Here is a 25,202-nt window from a genome sequence, read left to right on the forward strand (position 1 = left end):
TGTCAACCGTCCAGGATCCCAGGAAGACTTGTTTAGCAACTGGGAACCTGTTCGCAGTTTGGTAGAGGGTGCCGTCTCTGGGGCCAAGATTGCCCCTTTCGGGCTCTGGCTGCCGCCTGCCTGCCTCCCTGCATCTGGTGGGGAATGGGCCGGTCCGCTGCCAGCTAGCTCTCCTCTGGTATTCACTCAGTCCTTTGTTCTGTGAGCAGGTGCAGCAGTGCCTTAGGTTAGGGCTTTTCAGGGGAAAAGTTCTCTCTCTCTCTTTTTTTCTCTCTCCCTCTGGCTATCCCACAGTTTGGGTTGCTATCTCAGGTTAGCTCCCTCAGATTGCCCTCAGGGCATTCAGGCCTGGTCCTTACAGTAAGCAATGCAACCCTAGTCTCTCTGTTCAGCCCCCACTTGTTGGTGGCAGACGCGAGTGTCTGGGCTACTTCTCCACTGGGAGTTGCCTTTAGGCACATAATCTGTGGATTTTATTTACTTATTTATTTTTCCTCCTGGTTATGTTGCCCTTTGAGATTCCAAAACTTCTCACAGACCCGCCAGTGAGAGGGTTTCCTGGTGTTTGGAAACTTCTGTTTTATGACTCCCTCCCCGGGATGGATCTCTGTCCCTAACTCTTTTGTCTCCCTTTTTATCTTTTATATTTTCTACCTCCTTTTGAAGACAATGGGCTGCCTTTCTGGGTGCCTGGTGTCCTCTGCCAGCGTTCAGAGGTTGTTTTGTGGAATTTGCTCAGCGTTCAAATGTTCTTTTGATGAATTTTTGGGGGAGAAAGTGGTCTCCCCATCCTATTCCTCCGCCATCTTAGGACCGCCTCCTGGATGGTTTCAATAGCAGACATTTGTTTTCTCACAGTTCTGGAGGCTGCAATTCCAAGATCAAGCTATTGTCTTCTGGTGAGGTCTCTTTTCCTGGCTTGTGGACAGCCACCTTCTCACTGTGTCCTCACGTGGTCTTCCCTCTATGCAGACATGGAAAGAGCAAGCTCTGATGTCTCTCCCTCTTCTTATAAGGACATGAACCCTATTAAATCAGATTAGTTACCTCCATAAAGGCCTTCTCTCCAAAACTGCATGCTGAGGTTATGGCTACACATGAATTTGGTTGGGGGTGGAGGATATGATTCATTTCATAATGCTAATTAACACCTATTTAGTGTTGACATAATGACCAAAGGTAGAGGTAAAGAATGTCATTCCCAGAGCATGCGCCTGAACCCTGATACTGAAAGGAACCAAGGGAATATCTAGCAATCCAGTCAACTCCTTTCCCCTCAAGTCCTTTGTCCCTAACAGATGCATAAAGACATATCTATAACCTCTGTATTTAGAGGATGTCTAGCCTTAGTAAATAGCCCAACAATTCCAACATGCTCATTTTACAAATGAGGGCCCTGAGGCTCAGAAGGACATAATGACCTGCCCAAGGTCATAGAGCTGGTTAGTGGCAGGGGCGACACTGAATGTAAGTGTTCTGGCTCTCAACTTTATACTTCTTCCCTTTGGCCAGACTAGGAGATGGGTGTCCTGAGAAAACCATAGCAGGAGAATACTGAATGATCTCCTGGAAGGGGGGTGATGTACCATGTAGAGTGGGTAATGTATAATGTCAGAGGACTGTGCTTACATCTGGGGAGGCATGTTATGTGTGGAGTGTGGTGTGTGTATGAAACATGGGATATGTATTGGGTGTGTGGGAGCATGTGGAATGTGTAGGAGTGTCTGGGGAAGGTGGAGTGTGTGTGGGTATAGAGGTTGTGTAGTGGATTTGTGTGTATCACAGGTAGTAAGCCTGGAGGTTGTTGTATATGTGTGTGCATGCCATTTGTGTGGTCTGTGGTGTGTGTGGAATTTTAGTGAGCAGCGTAAGTCAACTCAGCTAGCACTTTTATCTTCCTCATTATTCAATGTCTCTTGGGCCCCCTCTTCTGGTGTAAAAGCCCCTCTTGCAACCCATGAGGGTAGGAATTGGCAAACTTTATCTGAAAAAGACCAGACAAAAAATATTTTAGGTTCTGTGGGCCATATGATCTCTGTCACAACTACTCATTTCTTCTATTATAGCTTGCAAGTAGCAATAGACAGAATGTAAACACATGATGTAGCTGCATTCCAATAAAACTTTATTTACAAACAGATATCAAGTTGTATTTGACCCAAGGGTTATAGTTTGCAGAACGTTAAAATTAGAGTGCTCCCTCTGTCCCTGACAAACACCCTCATACACATTTCCCCATCATTCTCTTACTTATCTCACTTCATCAAATTCTCAGATTCCAAACCTGGGACTATACATGGCTCTGTCAGCTACCCTCCTTCTGGCTATGAGCCTCAATGTCACTACCACCCCCACCAACACCATTGTTGTTATCCTGTTCCTGCCAAGCACTGTATTATGTATTATAATCACATTTTGAGTATTATAACATTAACCCCTTCAAAAATACCAAGAGGTAGCTATCATTCCCCACACAGATGAGTGAATTGAGGCTTAGAGAGTTAAGTAAGTTGTCCAAGTTTCCTGTAACTACTTAGTGACAGATTTGGACATGGCTCTCCTGATTTATAAATCCAAAGCACTCAATAAATTCTCTATCAGCTCTAAATAGATGGTTTTATTCTAGTGCAATAAGAAAAATCAACAAGGTGAAAAAGAGCATAAAGTGATAAGTTGACTCTCTGGATCCCAAATGTAGGCTTAGGGATCTAGAGCTGTGATTCCTAGATGAGTGGTTACATGATGGGTGAGCATCAGACTCTCCCTAGAAGACTGTTAACATGCACATATATTCCTGGACTGAGCCCTCAGAGATTTTGACTCAAATTGAAGAAAGTAGGGAAAACCGCTAGACCATTCAGGTATGACCTAAGTCAAATCCCTTATGATTATACCGTGGAAGTGAGAAATAGATTTAAGGGCCTAGATCTGATAGATAGAGTGCCTGATGAACATGGAATGAGGTTCATGACATTGAACAGGAGACAGGGATCAAGACCATCCCCAAGAAAAACAAATGCAAAAAAACAAAATGGCTGTCTGGGGAGGCCTTACAAATAGCTGTGAAAAGAAGAGAGGCAAAAAGCAAAGGAGAAAAGGAAAGATTTAAGCATCTGAATGCAGAGTTCCAAAGAACAGCAAGAAGAGATAAGAAAGCCTTCTTCAGCAATCAATGCAAAGAAATAGAGGAAAACAATAGAATGGGAAAGACTAGAGTTCTCTTTAAGAAAATTAGAGATATCAAGGGAACATTTCATGCAAAGATGGGCTCGATAAAGGACAGAAATGGTAGGGACCTAACAGAAGCAGAAGATATTAAGAAGTGAAGTGAAGTGAAGTCGCTCAGTCGTGTCCGACTCTTTGCGACTCTGTGAACTGTAGCCTACCAGGCTTCTCCGTCCATGGGATTTTCCAGGCAAGAATACTGGAGTGGGTTACCATTTCCTTCTCCAGGGGATCTTCCTGACCCAGGGATTGAACCCGGGTCTCTCGCATTGGAGGCAGGCGCTTTAACCTCTAAGCCACCAGGGAAGCCCCATATTAAGAAGAGGTGGCAAGAATACACGGAAGAACTGTACAAAAAAGATCTTCAGACCCAGATAGTCATGATGATGTAATCACTAATCTACAGCCAGACATCTTGGAATGTGAAGTCAAGTGGGCCTTAGAAAGCATCACTACAAACAAAGCTAGTGGAGGTGATGGAATTCCAGTTGAGCTGTTTCAAATCTTGAAAGATGATGCTGTGAAAGTGCTGCACTCAATATGCCAGCAAATTTGGAAAACTCAGCAGTGGCCACATGACTCAAAAAGGTCAGTTTTCATTCCAATTCCAAAGAGAGACAATGCCAAAGAATGCTCAAACTACCTCACAATTGCACTCATCTCACATGCTAGTAGAGTAATGCTCAAAATTCTCCAAGCCAAGCTTCAGCAGTACATGAACTGTGAACTCCCTGATGTTCAAGCTGGTTTTAGAAAAGGCAGAGGAACCAGAGATCAAATTGCCAACATCCGCTGGATCATGGAAAAAGCAAGAGAGTTCCAGAAAAAAACATCTATTTCTGCTTTATTGACTATGCCAAAGCCTTTGACTGTGTGGATCACAATAAACTGGAAAATTCTTCAAGAGATGGGAATACCAGACCACCTGACCTGCCTCTTGAGAATTCTGTATGCAGGTCAGGAAGCAACAGTTAGAACTGGACATGGGACAACAGACTGGTTCCAAATAGGAAAAGGAGTACGTCAAGGCTGTATATTGTCACCCTGCTTATTTAACTTCTATGCAGAGTACATCATGAGAAATGCTGGACTGGAAGAAACACAAGCTGGAATCAAGATTGCTGGGAGAAATATCAATCACCTCAGATATGCAGATGACACCACCCTTATGGCAGAAAGTGAAGAGGAGCTAAAAAGCCTCTTGATGAAAGTGAAAGAGGAGAGTGAAAAAGTTGGCTTAAAGCTCAACATTCAGAAAACGAAGATCATGCCATCTGGTCCCATCACTCCATGGGAAATAGATGGGGAAACAGTGTCAGGCTTTATTTTTGGGGGCTCCAAAATCACTGCAGATGGTGATTACAGCCATGAAATTAAAAGACACTTACTCCTTGGAAGAAAAGTTATGACCAAGCTAGATAGCATATTCAAAAGCAGAGACATTACTTTGCCGACTAAGGTCCGGCTAGTCAAGGCTATGGTTTTTCCTGTGGTCACGTATGGATGTGAGAGTTGGACTGTGAAGAAAGCTGAGTGCTGAAGAATTGATGCTTTTGAACTGTGGTGTTGGAGAAGCCTCTTGAGAGTCCCTTGGACTGCAAGGAGATCCAACCAGTCCATTCTGAAGGAGATCAACCCTGGGATTTCTTTGCAAGGAATGATGCTAAAGCTGAAGCTCCAGTACTTTGGCTACCTCATGCGAAGAGTTGACTCATTGGAAAAGATCTGATGCTGGGAGGGATTAGGGGCAGGAGGAGACGCAGACGACAGAGGATAAGATTGCTGGATGGCATCACGGACTCGATGGACATGAGTCTGAGTGAACTCCGGGAGCTGGTGATGGACAGGGAGGCCTGGCGTGCTGCGATTTATGGGGTCGCAAAGGGTCGGACATGACTGAGCGACTGAACTGAACTGGGACCTAGGAATCTGCCTTTACACCAGCACCCGCAGTGATTCTGCTCTAGATAGCCTAAGTCTAATGGGAGGCATCACAACTTCTGAGATTCTAATAGAAAACCCTGCAATCAGAGTGCTGTAGTTAAGATGCTTTGAGATCCTCATCTCTGGGTCTCTGGTCCTGTTGAATGACTCAGTAGCACTACAGTTTTTGCTGATATACTGCTCATCATGACCTAATATTACATCCTTAGCATAACTTGAAGTCTAGCCATAGGAGGACGAGAGATGAAAGGTCTGTTTTTTTTTCCCCCCATTTCTGTGTCCTCCAGACCAATTCCTGGCATGTCTATGCATACCAAATGAGTTAATTTTGTCAGAAACCTTTAATATCTTAATGTGGAGATCTCTAGCCCAACTGAGGCTTTGGAGGAGGGAAAAAGGGGATCTTCTATATTTGAACCTTCTACAGTATCACTAATAGAAATAAATAAGGGATGACCCTGCTTAGCACACAAAGGGTTGGAAATGTGGATGTTAATGGAGATTTTGCATATATGACTTTTTTCCTACTTGGTGATTTAGTATCTCAAATCTATCTCCTTGCAATAGCATCTTAGGCACAGCATGGGAGGCATTGAGAGCTCTATTTTAGAAGGTGGTCCTACGCTTTCACGTTGACATCTTGCTTGGCTTTTGGTCAATCTCTAGTTGCCTGTTCCAGACCATTCTTTCCAGAGGTGTCCCACTCTCCCCATGAATGAGAAATGAATGTGTCATTGCAGCCTTGCAGGTGCAAGCATCATTCTGAGCAAGTGTGGGGTTCCACTTCAGGCATACCATGAATGTTCAGTTGGGACCACTGGCATTCTCCAATCTGACTTCTCATGTAGTGGGTATTGTTTGTATGAGGGTGGTGGAAAGTGAGTAATGTCATCTAATTTCATGAATTACTTGTTTTAATCAAATATTTCAAGGTCTAATGTTCCAAATCCTTTCCCAAACATGCTATGGGAAGAAATATTGTAGTGTGTTATGTGAAATAGATCAGGTTTATCTCCTCATCTGTTAGAATAATAGAAAACAGCTTAGGCAAAAACAGGAAACAAAGGTCAAGATGTCACATTTGTAACAGAATAACTCATGCCTTAGGGCATTTCATGTAATGACTTTAAATCACAGTATCTAGGACCACAGATGCCATAGTGAATCTTGTCTCTATCAGTCCTGCTCTGTGGCTTTGGCCATCTTCCATAATCTTTCTAAATCTCAGTCTCATTATCTGTAAAAATTAAAATAATTTAAAAATTATCTGTAAAATTAAAATAATAATACTTCCCTCATTGAATTGTTGCAAAGAAGAAATGAAACAGTATTTGTAAAAAAGTGTTTACACGTCTGGCATGTAGTAGGTGCTAAATAAATGTTAGCTTTCCATTCATTGGATTTTAATTCACAAAACATGTATGGGATGCCTTTTATGCACCAACTGCTCTTTGTAGCTACTGAGGCTAATGCAGTGAACAGATTGGAATTCCTACCTTTGTGTCAAAAGGGGTCATACAGGAAAATGTAACTTCTTTGTAGCTCAGCTGGTAAAGAATCCACCCGCAGTGCAGGAGACCTGGGTTCGATCCCTGGATTGGGAAGATCCCCTGGAGAAATATCAATAACCTCAGATATGCATATGACACCACCCTTATGACAGAAAGTGAAGAAGAACTAAAGAGTCTCTTGATGAAAGTGAAAGAGGAGAGTGAAAAGTTGGCTTAAAGTTCAACATTCAGAAAATGAAGATCATGGCATCCGGTCCCATCACTTCATGGCAAATAGATGGGGAAACAGTGGAAACAGTGAGAGACTTTATTTTTCTGGGCTCCAAAATAACTGCAGGTGGTGATTGCAACCATGAAATTAAAAGATGCTTACTCCTTGGAAGGAAAGTTATGACCAACCTAGACAGCGTATTAAAAAGCAGAGACATTACTTTGCCGACTAAGGTCCGTCTAGTCAAGGCTATGGTTTTTCCAGTAGTCATGTAGGAATGTGAGAGTTGGACTGTGAAGAAAGCTGAGTGCTGAAGAATTGATGCTTTTGAACTGTGGTGTTGGAGAAGACTCTTGAGAGTCCCTTGGACTGCAAGGATATCCAACCAGTCCATCCTAAGGGAGATCAGTCCTGGGTGTTCATTGGAAGGACTGATGCTGAAGCTGAAACTCCAATATTTCACCACCTGATGAATATAGGCCACCTGATGTGAAGAGCTGACTCATTTGAAAAAAACCCTGATGTTGGGAAAGATTGAAGGCAGGAGGAGAAGGGGATGACAGAGGATGAGATGGTTAGATGGCATCTCCAACTCAATGGACATGAGTTTTGGGACAGGGAGGCCTGACGTGCTGCAGTTCATGGAGTCGCAGAGTTGGACACGACTGAGCAACTGAACTGAACTGAACCTGGAGAAGGGAAAGGCTACCCACTACAGTATTCTGGCCTGGAAAATTCCGTGGACTGTATAGTCCATGGAGTCACATAGAGTTGGACACAACTGAGCGACTTTCACTTCATTTATGGTAATATGGGCTATGGCAAGCACGAAGCAGAGAAGAGGGCTGTGGAATGGCAGGGTGGGCTCAGCTCATTTTTCTGACCTCCTACTTGTGTGCTGTGTGGGGAGTGCAGTGTGGGATATAAGGAATGTAGGAGTATTGGCAGGTTGTAAAGACTGGAGAAATCTTGGATAAGAGGCATAAACAGATTAACTCTGACCTGACAGTGTTGAGGCAGAGAACGTTTTGGGTGAGATTGGGGGTGATTGTCTTTCATGAACACAGAGAATTCTGGTTGTTGTAGTTCAGTTGCTGAGTTATGTCTGACTCTTTGTGACCCCATGGAACTGTAGCATGCCAGGCTTCCCTGTCCTTCACTATCCCCTGGAGTTCACTCAAACTCATGGCCATTGAGTTGATGATGCCATCCAATGATCTCTTCCTCTGTCACCCCCTTCTCCTGCCCTCAATCTTTTCCAGCATCAGAGTTTTTCCAATGGCTCTTCATATCAGCTGGCCAAAGTATTGGTGCTTCATCTTCAGCATCAGCCCTTCCAATGAACATTCAGGGTTGATTTCCTTTAGAATTGGCTGGTTTGATCTCCTTGCTGTCCAAGGGACTGTCTAGTCTTCTCTAGCACCACAATTCGAAAGCACTCAGCCTTCTTCATGGTTCACTCTCACATCCATACATGACTACTGGAAAAAAAAATAGCTTTGACTAGACGGACCTTTGTTGGCAAAGTGATGTCTCTGCTTTTGAATACTCTGTCTAGGTTTGTCATAGCCTTTCTTCCAAGGAGCAAACACCTTTTAATTTCATGGCTGTGGTCACCATATGCAATGATTTTGCAGCCCAAGAAAAGAAAATGTCACTGTTTTCATTTTTTCCTCATCTATTTGCCATGAAGTGATGTGACCGGATGCCATGATCTTAGTTTTTTGAATGCTGAGTTTTAAGCTGGCTTTTTCACTCTCTTTGTCACCTTCATCAAGAGGTTTTTTAGTTCCTCTTCACTTTCTGCCATAAGGATGATGTGATCTGCATATTTGAGGTTATTGATATTTCTCCCAGCAGTCTTGATTCTAGCTTGAACTTCATCCAGCCTGACATTTCACATGATGTACTGTACATATAAGTTTAATAAGCAAGGTGACAATATACAGCCTTGACATACTCTTTTTCCAATTTGGAACCATTCTGTTGTTTTATGTCTGGTTCTAACTGTTGCTTCTTGGCCTGCATACTGGTTTCTCAGGAGGCAGGTAAGATGGTCTCGTATTCCCATCTCCTGAAGAATTTTCCACAGTTTGTTGTCATATACACTGTCAAAGCCTTTAGAGTAGTCAATGAAGCAGAAGCAGATGTTTTTATGGATTATCTTGCTTTTTCTATTATCCAAAGAATGTTGGCAATTTGATTTCTGGTTCCTCTGCCTTTTCTAAATCCAGCTTGAACATCTGGAAGTTCTTGGTTCATGTACTGGTGAAGCCTAGTTTGGAGGGTTTTGAGCATTATCTTCCTAGCATGTGAAATGAGGGCAATTGTGCAGTAGTTTGAACATTCTTTGACATTGCCCTTTTTTGGGATTGGAATGAAATTCCACGTTCTGTGGCCACTTCTGAGTTTTCCGAATTTGCTGTCATATTAAGTGCAACACTTTAACAGCATCATCTTTTAGGATTTGAAATAGTTCAGCTGAAATTTCATTAGCTTCACTAGCTTTTTTCATAGTGATGCTTCCTAAAGCCCACTTGAATTCACTCTCCAGGATGTCTGGCTCTAGATGATCACACCATTGTGATTTTCTGGGTCGTTAAGACCTTTTTAATACAGTTCTTCTGTGTATACTTGCCAATTCTTAAAAGAAGACTTCTGGGCCCCTCTCTTTGTCCATATGTTTAGTCACTGGAGGCTAGGGAATGGATGTTTTTATAAGCCACAATTAATATCTTTGCCATAAAAATCTTCTAGCTCTGGATCAATGACTGGAGTGAGAAGCACTTCTGAAACTCTAGAAATTTTATATAAAACATGTTTGTGCAAGGAGTAATTTCATAAATTTAATCTCATATTCGAAGGGATCTGTGACCAAAACAGGATTGGGACTGCTTGTCTCCATGATTCATAGGAAGGGTGGGAACATAATGTCCACACATAACTGTGAACAGTACTTCCTTTCACTCTCCAGGCTGTCTAGATGACTTTTTGGACTTCCAAGCTTTAACGCTCCTACCTTACTTCTTTGTCTGATACAAATGTACATCTCTCAGATGACTTTCAGCCCTAGATTGAAAAGAAGAGTCTAGAACTTTGTTCAAGTGGGATGTTAGGACTACTGGTTATATCTCTTGCTCACCACCTAGGCTGACGTCCCCTGCAACTCACTGCCTGAACAGGAAGGAACCTGAGTCACTCTAGCTTAGGAATCAGTGGTAAGCTTTCAGAGGGTTCCTTCCAATGTGATGGAGAGTGTGTTTCTATTCTTGTCCTTAAGTCGTCTTTTCCATGCTTCCTCATTCACCAAGCTGATAATATGACATTGTGCCAATTCAGGCAGTAGGCAGGATGAAGTGAAAAAGAGCCCCAAAGCACCTGGATAATCAACAAGATAGATGATTAGAGCTGACAGCCCCTAACACTGCAGACTTAGGTGGTGAAAATCCCCAATCTGTTTCCACTAAACCAAGCTTGAGATATATGTCTGCATGTCTAAGGGCTTAGTTACAAGGGTGGTTGTAATATCTTCCCCTTCAGGCATGAAAGACATCTGAATTTTGCTTCCTAATTATCAAAACAAACAGAAGTAAAGGGAACATAAATGTTGAACAACATAAAAAACCAACAGAATTAAATATAGATGAATGAATTAATTTTAGAATGTTCCCCCCCCCCCCCGATTTTTCTGCCTCTTCTTTTTCTCTTTGGTCCCTTTATAAATTTGCCATTTTCTCTGCAAAAGAAAGATTTTGGCTAATGACTTTGAACTTCTTTGTGTCTTATAACCTCAGAGAGCCAGGAAATAGAGTTGGCATCAGAATAGAGGGAGAGAAAGAACAAGAAACTGGGAATCAGAGTATCCATTGAGACATACATGCCAGCCTCACTCTGTCATTTTTGGGGGACTGACTGCATATATTTGGAAGTCTAAAGCCTTCAGTATTGGCTCCATGCCTTTGGTATAACAGGTGGAAAATTCCAGAGATAGACTTTCCAAATGATTCCTATTTCTTGTAAAATTATGGAACATAGTAAAAGATCATCCAATATGAGACTATCTCATTTAAACCAAATGTTCCTATTAAGATACACCTTTACATAGGCTTATACACATTCCTTTCAGACAGGGGAGGCCACAGTATCCCTACATTTCTGTGTGAATGTGGATTAAAGCTCTCTTTCCAGCAAACACCTAACCTAGCACTGGAGATTGAATCTAGGGTGAGGTCCAGAGTCCCCAGCCAGAGAAGGGACCCTCAAGCATCAGGAGAGCATCTGGACAGCATGAGCCCCGATGTAGGCTCAAGTGTCAGTAATGTGCTAATTGAAGTTCAGGGTTCTCGTATTCAGTACACGTTACTAGTTTGACTAGTATACATGCTGGCTCCATCAGTTTTACTTGTCAGGATGTAGGGCCATCGACTTTACATTTAGGCAAATCAGGCATATCTAATGTGTAGATCCTGGCAGTACACAGTAGCTCTCCTGCTGACATTGATATGATAAGGCAGTATGTGACTTAGTGTCATAATTTAACATATACACCATACTGTGCAAAGGCCATGCTTCATGTTGTGTATGAAGGCATAGTATTTTGTTGTTGTCATTTAGTTTTTGCCAAGACACTGGGTTTTTGTTGTTGTTTTTGACACATTTTAAAGCAGTGAGATTTCACATGATTTGATTTTTGTTGTTTGTTTCTTATATCGCAAGATCTAGTTTCCCTAGGTCCTCATAATCACCAGCCAAACAGGAACAGCCCTTTGCTCTCCATTTGGCTCCCATTTCTGCCTGGCACAGTTCTCTGTCCCTGTAGCATTGTCACTCTGCCACCTTGATTTGGAAGCCTATGTTCTTCTCCTTGGTCAATGTGGTGACACCTGAGGCCCCTCTTATTCCAGACTGGTGATGTCCAAGGCTCCATCTAAGGAAGGAACTTCCCAACGACCATCTCTACTCTTTCTAGACAGTAGATCTGCACTGGCAACTGCCACCTACAGAGCTTGGCACATTGTGGGTCAAGTAGGTCCAGGATGGAGAGCCAGCTCTTCTGATCCATGGCCCAGACTACTTCCCGCTCCTTTACTTCTTGTCATCATTTTGAGTATGTTACCCTGGTGTAACATCTCTTTTTCCTCACTCTTAGTGAAGACCTCTTAATATATTTTCACCCTTCCAGTTAGCTAGCGGCCTTGAATTTCACAAGTACTGCAAATGTGAATTGCTTGAGTTGTATCTCCCAGTTGGAGTTTATGGCAGTCAATATTTTCCCAAGATGTTATCTCTCAGCAAGACTGAAGCCAAAGTGGCAAGCAGGCAATCAACAAGTATTTATTAGTCTCCCAATCTTTGTTCTGCTTTCTGAATTACATTTAATTCCTCTTAGAGCAAGTGACAAACATCCCTGTCAAAGTTGCTTAAGTATAGGGGGAATTTATTGGCTCCAGAAACCAAGCATGAATATAAAGTTATGGGAAGGGCAGGGTCACAGCTGGGCCTTGGGAAAACTAGAGGCAGAAACAGTAGTGTCAGGACTCTTTGGTTCTCACATCTACTCTGCCCTGTATTGGTGTCATTATCAACATGGTAGAAAAATGACCACCAGTGTTTCCTAATTTCACATATTTGCTTTTGTCACTGGATAATTACTTCCTCATTGTGAGTTCTCCAGAGCCTGTGAAAATTCTAATTTGTCCAACCTAGATCAGGTGTCTCCCTGAGCCAATCAGCCATGGTATGGGTGGGAAAAGAGGGAGGGACTAATCCATTGGGAACCAATCAGCAGTGACCCAGGATGACTCCTTTTGTACTAAGATGACAGCTTCCCCTTGTGGAAGGGATAAAAGTGGAGAACACAGTCCCAGAAAAGAAGGGAGGGAAAGCCTTAGAAAACTATCTTAATCTGCTGGGATTGCCATAATGAGATGCCATAAACTGGGTGGCTTACAGAGTAGATATTTATTTCTCACAGTTCTGGAGGCCGAAAGTTTGAAATCAAGGTGCTGGCATAATTGGGTTTGAGTGAGAGCTTTCTTTCTTCAACTTAAGTCTGAATTTGGCAATAAGGAGTTCGTGATCTGAGCCACAGTCAGCTCCTGGTCTTGTTTTTGCTGACTATATAGAGCTTCTCCATCTTTGGCTGCAAAGAATATAATCAATCTGATTTCAGTGTTGACCATCTGGTGATGTCCATGTATAGAGTCTTCTCTTGTGTTGTTGGAAGAGGGTGTTTGCTATGACCAGTGTGTTCTCTTGGCAAATCTCTATTAGCCTTTGCCCTGCTTCATTCTGAATTCCAGGCCAAAGTTGCCTATTACTTCAGGTGTTTCTTGACTTCCTATATTTGCATTCCAGTCCCCTATAATGAAAGAGACATCTTTTTGGGTGTTAGTTCTAAAAGGTCTTATAGGTCTTCATAGAACATGCAGTTTCAGCTTCTTTAGTGTTACTAGTCGGGGCATAGACTTGGATTACTGTGATATTGAACGGTTTGCCTTGGAAATGAACAGAGATCATTCTGTCATTTTTGAGATTGCATCCAAGTACTGCATTTCAGATACTTTTGTTGACTATGATGGCTATTCTATTTCTTCTAAGGGATTCCTGCCCGCAGTAGTAGATATAATAGTCATCTGAGTTAAATTCACCCATTCCAGTCCAATCTAGTTCGCTGATTCTTAGAAAGTTGATGTTCACTCGTGCCATTTCCTGTTTGACCACTTCCAATTTGCCTTGATTCATGGACCTAACATTCCAGGTTCCTATGCAATATTGCTCTTTACAGCATCAGACCTTGCTTCTATCACCAGTCCCATCCACAACTGGGTGTTGTTTTTGCTTTGGCTCCATCCCTTCATTCTTTCTGAAGTTGTTTGTCCACTGACCTCCAGTAGCATATTGGCACCTACCGACCTGAAGAGTTCATCTTTTGGTGTCCTATCATTTTGCCTTTTCATACTGTTCATGGGGTTCTCAAGGCAAGAATACTGAAATGGTTTGCTGTTCCCTTCTCCAGTGGACCACATTTTGTCAGATCTCTCCACCATGACCCATCGTCTTGGGTGGCCACACATGGCATGGCTTAGCTTCATTGAGTTAGACAAGGCTATGGCCCATGTGATCAGATTGGCTAGTTTTCTGTGATTGTGGCTTCAGTCTGTCTGCCCTCTGATGCCCTCTCTCAGCACCTACCATCTCACTGGGGTTTCTATTACCTTGGACTTGGGGTATCTCTTCATGGCTGCTTCAGTGAAGCACAGCCGCTGCACCTCGCCTTGGACGTGGGGTATTTCTGCTAGGCCTCCTACTGCTCCAGCACAGTGCAGCCACTGCTCACCGTGCCAGTGCTGCACTTGCCAAATTCAGACTTAAATTGAAGAAACTGGGGAAAACCACTAGACCATTAGGGTATGACCTAAATCAAATCCCTTACGATTATATACTGGAAGTAACAAATAGATTTAAGGGACTAGATCTGATAGAGTGCCTGATAAACTATGGACAGAGGTTCATGACATTGTTCAGGAGACAGGGATCAAGACCATCCCCAAGAAAAAGAAATGCAAAAAAGCAAAATGGCTGTCTGAGGAGGTCTTACAAATAGTTGTGAAAAGAATAGAAGCAACAAGCAAAGGAGAAAAGAAAAGATATACCCATTTGAATGCAGAGTTCCAAAGAATAGCAAGGAGAGATAAGAAAGCCTTCCTCAATGATCAATGCAAAGAGATAGAGGAAAACAGTAGAATGGGAAAGACTAGAGATCCCTTCAAGAAAATTAGAGATACCAAGGGAGCATTTCATGCAAAGATGGGCTCAATAAAGGACAGAAATGGTATGGACCTAACAGAAGCAGAAGGTATTAAGAAGAGGTGGCAAGAAGACACAGAAGAACTATCCAAAAAATCTTCATGACCCAGATAATCACGATGGTGTGATTACTCACCTAGAGCCAGACATCTTGGAATGCAAAGTCAAGTGGGCCTTAGGAAGCATCACTACGAACAAAGCTAGTGGAGGTGATGGAATTCCAGTTGGGCTATTTCAAATCCTAAAAGATGATGCTGTGAAAGGGCTGCACTCAATATGTCAGCAAATTTGGAAAACTCAACAGTGACCACAGGACTGGAAAACGTCAGTTTTCATTTCAATCCCAAACAAAGGCAGTGCCAAAGAATGTTCAAATTACTGCACCATTGCACCCATCTCACCTGCTAGTAAAGTAATGCTCAAAATTCTCCAAGCCAGGATTCAGCAGTATGTGAGCCATGAACTTCCAGATGTTCAAGCTGGATTTAGGAAAGGCAGAGGAACCAGAGATCAAATTGCCAACATCCATTGGATCATTGGAAAAGCAAGAGAATTCCAGAAAAAAAAAAACCATCTATTTCTGCTTTATTGACTATGCCAAAGCCTTTGACTGTGTGGATTACAATAAACTGTGGAAAATTCTGAAAGAGATGCGAATATCAGACTACCTGACCTGCCTCCTCAGAAATCTGTATGCAGGTCTGGAAGCAACAGTTAGAACTGGACGTGGAATTACAGACTGGTTCCAAATCAGGAAAGGAGTATGTCAAGGGTGTATATTGTCACCCTGCTTATTTAACTTCAATGCAGACTACATCATGAGAAATGCTGGTCTAGAAGAATAATAAGCTGGAATGAAGATTTTTTGGAAAAATATCACTAACCTCAGATATGCAGATGATACCACCACCCTTATGCAGAAATTGAAGAAGAACTAAAAAGCCTCTTGATGAAAGTGAAAGGGGAGAGTGATTTGGCTTAAAGCTCAACATTCAGAAAACTAAGATCATGGCATATGGTCCCATCACTTCATGGCAAATAGATGGGGAAACAATGGAAACAGTGAGAGACTTTAATTTTGGGGGCTCCAAAATCACTGCAGATAGATGGTAGCTGCTACCATGAAATTAAAAGACGCTTACTCCTTGGAAGGAAAGTTATGACCAACCTAGACAGCATATTAAATAGCAGAGACATTACTTTGCCAACAAAGGCCCGTCTAGTCAAGGTCATGATTTTTCCAGTAGTCAAGTATGGATGTGAGAGTTGAACTATAAAGGAAGCTGAGTGCCGAAGAGTTGATGCTTTTCAACTGTGGTGTTGAAGACTCTTGAGAGTCCCTTGGACTGCAAGGAGATCAGTCCTGAGTGTTCATTGTAAGGACTGATGTTGAAGCTGAAACTCCAGTACTTTGGCTACCTAATGCGAAGTGCTGACTCACTGGAAAAGACCCTGATATGGGAAAGATTGAGGGCAGGAGGAGAAGGGGATGACAGAGGATGAGATGGTTGGATGGCATCGTTGACTTAATGGACATGAGTTTGGGTAAACTCCAGAAGTTGGTGATGGGCAGAGAGGCCTGGCATGATGTGGTCTGTGGGGTTGCAAAGAGTCAGACACGACTGAGCAACTGAACTTAGAGCTTCCTTACTTAATTGCACATAGCCACCTTGTCTCTCTGTGTCCTAACATGACTTTTTTGTTGTGTGAGAGCACAGGAATAGGGTGAGAGAGAGCACTAGTTCTCTGGTGGTGAGTGAGTGCTAGTTACTCAGTCATATCCAACTCTTTTTGACCCCGTGGACTGTGGCACACCAGGCTCCTCTGTCTGTGGAAGTCTCCAGGCAAGAATACTGGTGTTGGTAATTGCCATTTCCTTCTCCAGGGTACTTCCTGACTCAGGGACTGAACCTGCTCTCCTGCATTGCAGGCAGACTCTTTACTGACTGAGGCATGAGGGAAGCAGGTGGTCTCTCTGGTGGGGTATCTCTTCCTATACAGACACTAATCCTGTCATGAGGGCCCCACCCTCATAACCTCATCTAACTCTAATTATCTCCCAAAGTCTCCATCTCCAAATATTATCACACTGGGAATTAGGGTTTCAGCGTATGAATTTGGGAGGGCACATTCAGTAAACATAGTATTCAGTGCATCTGCTCACAGGATCTTACAATTGAGTGAGGGGTTACGATTTACATGTAGAGACATTGGTGATAAAAGCATGCAGTTGATGTGTCATTGATTATTTGGAGGAAGCATCCAAAGTGGACGCTTGTTTAATCAAGGATGACACCACACTCAGTGCTGGCATTCCCAAACTGGGATCCTGGTGTAGAAGGAGCTTGAATTAAAGATGATCCTTTTTCCTGCTGCCTCAGTTTTACTCGAAATTGGGTGTTGGGAGAGTCCATTAAAACCAACATGTTGTCGAGTTCAAGCTCCTTCTGTTGACTACATGACAGGGCAGTAAGTTGGCAGGCAAGGTGTTGAGGCAAGGAATAAAGAGTTTATTTGGAAAGCCACCAGACTGAGAAGATGGCAGACTAGTGTCTCAAAATAAACATCTTGTCAGGATCTGGATGCCAATTTCTTTTACAGAACACAGAGGGGAAAGAGGTGAGGAAGTAAAGTAAAAATGCCCTTATTCTTGCATATATCTCCTGGAATGGCCAGCCTAGGGTTGGGTATGTGTTAATTTCTTTTTTCTTGCAGCTATTCCCAGATGGGCCAGGTCAGAATGTTTCTCTGAACAAAGGCACTTTGGTTTAACATTCAGGCAGAGGGGCAGGGTTTCTTGAGGCAGGCCATTGTGTAAAGACAGTATCCTTTTAGTGAACAAAAGAAACAAGAAACATAGGTTAAAGTTAAAGAACCAAATCCAATATGTAGTCAGATTTTGTTCTTCCCTGTAACAAACACATAACACAAATATAAAGCATAAACAAAATGTGTATGACTTTTAAAATAAAAGTACAATTTATAAAGTGAAGAAATTCAGGCTTTTTGGCATGAGGTGCCAGTTTCCCTTTTCCAATACAAGTTCATAGACTATTGTGTTCCATAAAACTTTGGTGAAGAAGTTTAAAAAGTCTGGGGGATAACAGTTGTTGAACATTTCTTATCAAGCACTATGTGGCCTTGGAGTACTTGAAGAATTTGAAGTGGGTGGGGATGGATGAGACAGGCTATAGAAGAAGATCCCTGAACTACTTCTGGTGACAGTATACTGTGTAGATCTTGTTTTTTATTTTGCTTTGGGAACCAAAATTTCCTCAATGGCACCAAGCAGATGAAATTTAATTAGCTTATAGTTCTATAATTTCAGTTCTGGGATCTCAACATTTAATTCATGTATAGTTTGATAACCTCAATTCTGGGATATCCAGATGGTCCATGTGATTTGAATATCACCTTCAGTACTTTCTAGGTAAATGCTGCTTAAGTAATTCAAATGAGTAGAGCTATTTTGCTAATTAGAGGGATTAGATTGAAGGGCACCAGGCCTCAAACAGATAAAAGACTAGAGAGAGAGTGGAATTAGCTGGGATAAGGTCAGTAGAGACTGGAGGCCAGTGGGTAGCTTTTTTTTTTTTTTTTAGTGGAGAAAGAATTTGTTTTGAAACTTGAATGGGTCAAGTTTCAAGTTTCTTGAAAACCATAAAAGGGTCAGCATGCTAGCACCTGTTATTGTTCAGTCTCTAAGTTGTATCCAGCTGTTCAAAACTGCATGGACTACAGCATTCCAGGCTCCTCCATCTTCCACTATCTCCTGGAGCTTGCTCAAATTCATGTCCACTGAGTCGGTGGTGCTACCTAACCATCTCATCCTCTGCTACACCCTTCTGCTTTTGCCTTCAATCTTCCCCAGCATCAGAGTCTTTTCCAATGAGTCCAATGCTTTTCCAATGCTCTTTGCATCAGGTGGCCAAAGTATTAGAGGTTCAGCTTCAGCATCAGTCCTTCCAATGAATATTCAGGGTTGATTTCCTTTAGAATTGACTGGTTTGATCTCCTTGCTGTCCAAGGGACTCTCAAGAGTCTACTCCAGCACCACAATTCGAAAGCATTAGTTCTTCAATGCTCAGCCTTCTTTATAGTCCAACTCTCACATCCATACATGACTATTGGAAAAAGCATAGCTTTGACTAGATGGACCTTTGTCGACAATGTGATGTCTCTGCTTTTTAGTATGCTGTCTAGGTTTGTCATAGCTTTTCTTCCAAGGAGCAAGCATCTTTTAATCTCATGGCTGCAGTCACTGTCCATGGTGATTTTGGGGTCCAAGAAAAGAAAATCTGTTACTGTTTCCATTATTCCCCCATCTATTTGCGATGAAGTGATGGGACCAGATGCCATGATCTTAGTTTTCTGAATGTTGAGTTTTAAGCCAGCTTTTTCACTCCCCTCTTTCACCCTCTTTTTAGTTCCTCTTCACTTTCTGGCATTATGGTGGTATCATCTGCATATCCGAGGTTGTTAATATTTTTCCTGGTTATCTTGATTCCAGTGATTCATCCAGCTCGGCATTTATCATGATGTACTCTGCATAGAAGTTAAGTAAGCAGGATGACAGTATACAGCCTTGTTGTACTCCTTTCCCAATTTGGAACCAATCCATTGTACTGTTGCAGGAAGAGGAACCCCTTCCAGGGCTTGAGAGTGGGCTCTTGTCTAACACTCAGAAATGAATTGTCCAAGGCAGAATATGAGCTGACAAAGCAAGAGACTTTATTGGGAAGGCACACCCAGGCAGAGAGCAGTAGGGTAAAGGAACCCAGGAGAACTGCTCTGCCATGTGGCTCACAGTCTCAGGCTTTATGGTGATGAGATTAATTCCCAGGTTTTCTTTGGCCAGTCACTCTGACTCAGGGTCCTTTCTGGCGGCTTACACATTGCTCAGCCAAAATGGATGCCAGCGAGGAGGATTCTGGGAAGTGGTAGGGCACATGGTGTCTCCTTTTGACCTTTCCCCAACTTTCTGGTTGGTGGTAGCTTGTTAGTTCCTGTATTTCTTACTAGGACCTCCTCTTATAAGATAGCTCACGCAAATGGTTACTATAGTGCCTGGCCAGGGTGGGCAGGTTCAGTCAGTGTGTTTCCCCTTACAGTTCCATGTCCAGTTCTGTTGCTTCTTGATCCACATACAGATTTCTCAGGAGACAGGTAAGGTGGTCTGACACTCCACCTATTCCAATGGAAACCACACCTTTCTCTTTAAGGCAAACCTCTCCACTTGTGTCCTGAGCTCCTTCCTCCCCTTCTTGTTGTTGTTTAGTTACCCAGTTGTGTTGGACACTTTGTGACCCCATAGGGAACATTGCATTAAAATGCCCATATTTCTTGAGGTTCTGCCCTAAATGACCTTTTCTATATATTCTCCATGGAGAAACACATCAATAGCAAATGGTCTCATTTTCCACGCTGATCAGACACCAATTCTCTGACACCAACTAGGTGTTTTGCAATTTATTTCAATTCTGACCCTAATTACTTAGACTTAGTGCAGACCCCCATAAGTTAAAGGCAAAGTCATTGACAGATTGCCTCCACTTCAGACACCAACCTTAAGTCTCAGGGACCACCCACACTTCAGAATGGCTATAAATTTAGGGATTCCCATGATCCCTCATATTCAATAGTTAACTGAAACAAATCACATTACCCACTGAAAGTACTGTACTTATGATATAGTTTTATTATTAAGCATATAACTTAAGAACAGCCAAGAGATGTATAGGGCAAGATCTGAGGGTGGGGTAGGGACACAGCTTCTATGCCCCCTCTGCACGGAGTTCCAGGTACATCAATCTCCCATCATAGCAATGTGTTCACCAATCAGAAAGCTCCCCTAGATTTTCCATGTGGTGCTAGTGGTAAAGAACTCACCTGCCAATGCAGGAGATGTTAGAGACACAAGTTTAATCCCTAGGTTGGGGAAATCCTCTGGAGTAGGAAATGGCAACCCACTCTAGTATTCTTGCCTAGAGAATCCCATGGACAGAGAAGCCTAGCTTGGCTACAGTCCATGGGGTCACAAAGAGTTGGATGCCACTTAACGACTAACACTGTGTCACTAAGAGTCATTTCATTAGCATAACAAAGACAGTCCTGTCACTCAGTTAATTCCAAGGGGTTTTTTTAGAATTAATTTTTATTGGATTATAGTTGATTTGCAATATTGTGTTTCTGCTATACAGCAGAGTGAGTCAGTTATACATAGACCCACTCTTTTAAATTTGGTTTCTGTGTAAGTCATCACAGAATACTGAGTAGAGTTCTCTGTGTTGTAGAGTAGGTCCTTATTATCAGTTATCTGTTTTATATATAGTAGTGTGTATATGTCAATCCCAATCTCAAAATTTATCCCTTTGCGTCAGGAACTGGGAACAAAGACCAGATATACTTTTTATTATATCAGACACATATACACACATGAATCACAAATTTATTGGCTCTTATCTCTTCTCTGAAATTGAAACTCTCAGACCCAGTTACTGCCTGGGTGTCGTTTTTAGAGAAGCCATGGTTCCTCTAATCTGTCAATATCTAAAAATAAACTGCAATCCCCATCCCACCACCCTGTCCAACAGATATACTTTTTCTCCTATATTTCCTCTTACTAAATATTGTATCACCAGCCACCCAGCTGCCCAAACCTGAAACCTATGTTTTATCCTTAATTTTCTAGCTCACAGTCTGTAGTGTTGCCTCATTTTTGAATGTTAATTCTCCATCTCCCTTTCCCTTCCTACTTATCATTAGATCTCAGTTTAAAAGTCATGGTGCCCAGGAAGCCTTTGCTGGCCTCCTGAGACTGATTAGGTGCTCCTGATTAGGTGCTCCTACACTTCCACAGCCTTGCCATTTTTCACTCAGTGTAGTAACTTCCTATTAGTCTTTCTTGCCCAGGAGCTTGGTGACGGCAGTAATTGTGTCTGTCTTATTCAATTTTGCATGCTTGTACCTGGCACATAATTAACATTTAACAAATAAATACTGAATGAATGAGTGAAACAATCCAAAATTGGAGCATTTAAAAATAAGATTTCTATATAATTATTTTTTATACTAGTGATTACCCACTTTGCTGTAGGTGATGCTGGTTTAATCCTATTTTGAGAATTAAATAATTTATGTATTTCATAATTTTGAACCAGTCAGTAGGTGGTTTAGTTGCCAAGTCATGTTGGACTCTTACAACCCCATAGGCTAGCCAGCCAGGCTCCCTTTTTCCTGGGATTTCCCAGGCAAGATTACAGGAATGGGCTGCAATTTCCTTCTCCAGGAGATCTTCCCTGGATTGAACCTGCATTTCCTGCAGAAACCATATGGACCTAACAGAAGCAAAGATATTAAGAAGAGGTGGCAAGAATACACAGAAGAACTATACAAAAGAGATCTTCATGACCCAGATAACCATGATGGTATGATTACTCACCTAGAGCCAGACATCCTGGAATGCAAAGTCAAGTGGGCCTTAGGAAGCATCACTACGAACAAAGCTAGTGAAGGTGATGGAATTCCAGTTGAGCTATTTCAAATCCTAAAAGATGATACTGTGAAAGTGCTGTATTCAATATGCCAGCAAATTTGGAAAACTCAGCAGTGGCCACAGGACTAGAAAATGTCAGTTTTCATTTCAATCCCAAACAAAGGAAATGCCAAAGAATGCTCAAATTAATGCACAGTTACAGTTATCTCACACGCTAGTAAAGTAATGCTCAAAATCTCCAAGCCAGGCTTCAGCAGTATGTGAGCCATGAACTTCCAGATGTTCAAGCTGGTTTCAGAAAAGGCAGAGGAACCAGAGATCAAATTGCCAACATCCATTCGATCACTGGAAAAGCAAGAGAATTCCAGAAAAACATCTACTTCTGTTTTATTGACTATGCCAAAGCCTTTGACTGTGTGGATCACAAAATACTGCAAAATTCTAAAAGAGATGGGAATACCAGACTACCTGATCTGCCTCCTGAGAAAACTATATGCAGGTCGAGAAACAACAGTTAGAACTGGAAATGGAACAACAGACTGGTTCCAAATCTGGAAAGGAGTACATCAAGGCTATATATTGTCACCCTGCTTATTTGACTTCTATGCAGAGTACATCATGCGAAATGTCAGGCTGGATGAAGCACAAGCTGGAATCAAGATTGCCAGGAGGAATATCAATAACCTCAGGTATGCAGATGATACCACCCTTATGGCAGAAAGTGAAGAGGAACTAAAAAGCCTCTTAATGAAAGTGAAAGAGGAGAATGAAAAAGCTGGCTTAAAACTCAACATTCAGAAAACTAAGATCATGGCATCTAGTCCCATCACTTCATGGCAAATAGATGGGGAAACAATGGAAACAGTGAGAGACTTTATTTTCTTGGGTTCCAAAATCACTGCAGATGGTGACTGCAACCATGGAATTAAAATACACTTGTTCCTTCAAAGAAAAGCTATGACCAACCTAGGCAGCATATTAAAAAGCAGAGGCATTATTTGGCAACAAAGGTCTGTCTAGTCAAAGCTATGGTTTTTCCGGTAGTCATGTATATATGTGAGAGTTGTACTATAAAGAAAGCTGAGCACCGAAGAATTGATGCTTTTGAACTGTGGTGTTGGAGAAGACTCTTCAGAGTCCCTTGGACAGCAAGGAAATCCAACCAGTCCATCCTAAAGGAGCTCAGTCCTGAATATTCATTGGAAGGACTGATGCTGAAGCTGAAACTCCAATACTTTGGCCACCTGATGAAAAGAACTGACTCGTTGGAAAAGACCCTGATGCTAGGGAAGATTGAAGGCAGGAGGAGAAGGGGACAACAGAGGATGAGATCGTTGGATGGCATCACTGTCTCCATGGATGTGAGTTTGAGTAAGCTCTGGGAGTTGGTGATAAACAGGGAAGCCTGCCGTGCCGCAGTCCATGAGGTCACAGAGTTGGATACGACTGAGTGACTGAACTGAACTGAACTTCTGCATTGCAGGTGGATTCTTCACCATTGAACGACCATGGAAGCCAAGGGAATCATGTATATAAACACAACTGGAACAAAATATGATAGGACCAAACTGGGATGAGAGATATGAGCAAATTCCCATGGGAAATACTGAGTGTGGTAGATTGGATTATTATTCCCATGCCTTCTGCCACATACTTTGCAGTGCATGTCACAAGAATAAACAGAATATATAAATTCTCACCCCATTCACTTCAGACTGGGCTATGTGACTTGCTTTGACCGATTAATTTAACCAGAAGTCAAGTCACAGTGTGCCAGTTCTGAGCAGATACTTTAAGAAAATAAATCATTTTTTTTCATACATTTCAAACTTTTGCCCATAAAGAGTGAGTTCCAGGTAATCATTGCTCTCTTAGCCTGAGTCCTGGAATATAAAGACACCTGGAGCAAATTTGAACTTAAACCATAGACTTGAGTTTAGCCTAACCAATCCACAGGCAACCTACATTCCCATAAACATGAAGTAGATACTTTTTGTAAGTCAATGAGATTGCGATGGGGTGGGGGGTGTTTGTCGCACATCATTGTCACAGCAGAAATCTGACATACACTGAGTATTCATCTCATGAGTTTGGTGGGGGGTATGAGACACAAAGAATAGGCTTCCTGGCTGTAGATATTTCCCAAGACACATGCCCCCAATCCCATGCTGGTGGCAGACTATTAAAAAGTCAATGCAGATAACTCAGTGCTTTATTCCAATGTTATGAAGCGTGGGAAACAGACATGGAAAGATTTAAACATGGGGCTCGCTGAGATCTGATCTCTCCATACTGGAAAATCTATCTTATATTCACAGATATTTCTCCCACAGCTTGAATTTTCATAACAGAAACTAGACAGCATGGCATTGATCAATTAAAGCATACACTTTTAACTGTGTAGAACATTAGGGCTCTGATTTAACCACTAGGGAGTTGGTACCACTTGAACGAGAAAGCTGGTTTCCCAGGACAGGAAAGCACATTGCTACCTGCTAGGGTATTGACTTTCTCAGTGTGGGTTTTCTTTTGTTGGTCATTCATAGTTGTGAATCCAGCTACAATTTATTTATTTTTATGTTAACCATGGACAGCAAAGGGATAAAACTGTGTAAAAGAACTCTTTAATTCCTATCTCTTTTTTCCAACTGCTACAACCTTTTTGTCTTTTTCTTTTAAATGGGAAGCAGGGGAAGCAGTCAAGAACAGTAGTTATGAAAAAGCCCTGGACTCTCCTGGTGGCCCAGTGGTTAAGAATCTGCCTGCCAATGCAGCATACACAGTTTGAACTCCTGATCTGGGAAGATTCCACAAGACTCGGGGCAACTACCCCTGTGCGCTGTAACTGCTGAAGCCATCATACCTAGAACTCCAGCTCCACAACAAGAGAAGCCACTTCAATGAGAACCCTGCGTGCCACAACTAGAGAAAGTCTGCACACAGCAACAAAGACCCAACATAGCCAAAAATGAATAAGTAAAATATAAAAAAGAAAAGAAAAATCCCT

This window comes from Ovis canadensis, chromosome 5 (genome assembly GCF_042477335.2).
Source record: "Ovis canadensis isolate MfBH-ARS-UI-01 breed Bighorn chromosome 5, ARS-UI_OviCan_v2, whole genome shotgun sequence".
In the NCBI taxonomy this organism is placed as follows: Eukaryota; Metazoa; Chordata; class Mammalia; order Artiodactyla; family Bovidae; genus Ovis; species Ovis canadensis.